Source organism: Manis pentadactyla, chromosome 10, assembly GCF_030020395.1.
Source record: "Manis pentadactyla isolate mManPen7 chromosome 10, mManPen7.hap1, whole genome shotgun sequence".
In the NCBI taxonomy this organism is placed as follows: domain Eukaryota; kingdom Metazoa; phylum Chordata; class Mammalia; order Pholidota; family Manidae; genus Manis; species Manis pentadactyla.
In genome coordinates this window covers 75,645,023-75,646,328 of record NC_080028.1, presented here as the reverse complement: position 1 = coordinate 75,646,328, position 1,306 = coordinate 75,645,023, and the positions used below count along the sequence as shown (strand labels likewise).

General features: G+C 45.8%; 1 non-coding gene across 1 annotated transcript; it reads right to left on the bottom strand.

Moving 5' to 3' along the window:
- Positions 1-342: 342 nt before the first annotated feature.
- LOC118928195 (U6 spliceosomal RNA) lies at positions 343-449 on the bottom strand. Its single transcript, XR_005031142.1, has one exon. It is a non-coding gene; the product is annotated as a U6 spliceosomal RNA (small nuclear RNA).
- Positions 450-1,306: the final 857 nt, after the last annotated feature.

The following is a 1,306-nucleotide window of genomic DNA, read 5'->3' as shown; positions in this document are numbered from 1 at the left end:
TGGTAGGATTTATTTTCTTCTTATGGCTGAAAAATATTCCATTGTTTATATGTCCCACCTCTTCTTTATCCATTCATCTGTTGATGGCACAGGTTGCTTCCATATCTTGGCTACTGTAAACAATACAGTGATAAACATAGGGATGCAAATATATTTTCAAATCAGGGATTTTGTCTTCTTCGGGTAAATTTCTAGAAGTGGAATTACTGGGTCAAATGGCATTTCTATTTTTTGTTTTGGGGGGAACCTCCATACTGCTGTACTGCTTTCCACAGCAGTCATACCAATTTATATTACCACCAACAGTGTAGGAGGAGGGTTCCCATTTCTCCAAATCCTCGCAAAAATATAGAACACTTCACGAATTGGCATGTCAATCATCCCCATGCAGGGGCCATGCTAATCTTCTCTGTACTGTTCCGATTTTAGTATATCAGCTGCCGAAGCAAACACACCAGTAATCATTCCTTAAGGAGCCCTTTTTCCGTCTAGTGTGTCCCAACTTCCTGGCAACTGTGGCCCCAGACCCAAGTCGTGAGCTGCTGAGCACACCTGGCCAAGCACTCCCTGCCCCTCCCCCCGTGGCCAGGGCGACTAGGAAATAAGGATTTGGTCTTTGGGGCTTTGGTGACCAGCTTCTTTGCTAACAGAAAGGGAAATTCCACAAACACAGGGAGGAGGTGAGACACAGACTACTCCCCAAGATGCACCACATCTCTCCCTCTGAAACAGACTTTCTCAGGACACATGGCTGAACATGGCTGCATCCTCCCAGCTCAAGTGCCAGCAGAAACTGAGTCCCAATTCTAAATTCCCAGAAGCTTTGATCTGAATCAGCTTTAGACTAAGGGCAGCGTCCTAATACAAAGCTGCCCACAGGGGCTCTCCACTGAACACAGAAAATACTGCTCAAAGAAAGAGAGACCTGCCTGAGTAGGCACCCAAAAAGACACCTTTGCCCAGAGCCAGAGTTGAGAACTGGATGACGATTCAAACTTTGGAGGCTTTGTATTCTGGGAACTTAATAAACCCTTTTCTGCAGTTCCCAGTATGTGGAGCTCCGAGTAACACACTCTGAGGCCTCCACAGTCCTACCTGGCCTCAGTTGCTGATGCCTCTTTATTCAGTTAACAACCATAGCGCATGCTTCCAGAGCCCTCACCACATGTCAGTCACCCTGCTACCCATCATACACGCCTTGTTTCTTCGAATTCTTGAGGCCTCCTATGGTGGGCACTATTGTCATCATCTCCATTTTTCTGATAGAGAAACTAAAGTTTGGAGATATTAATATGCCCAGAGTTTA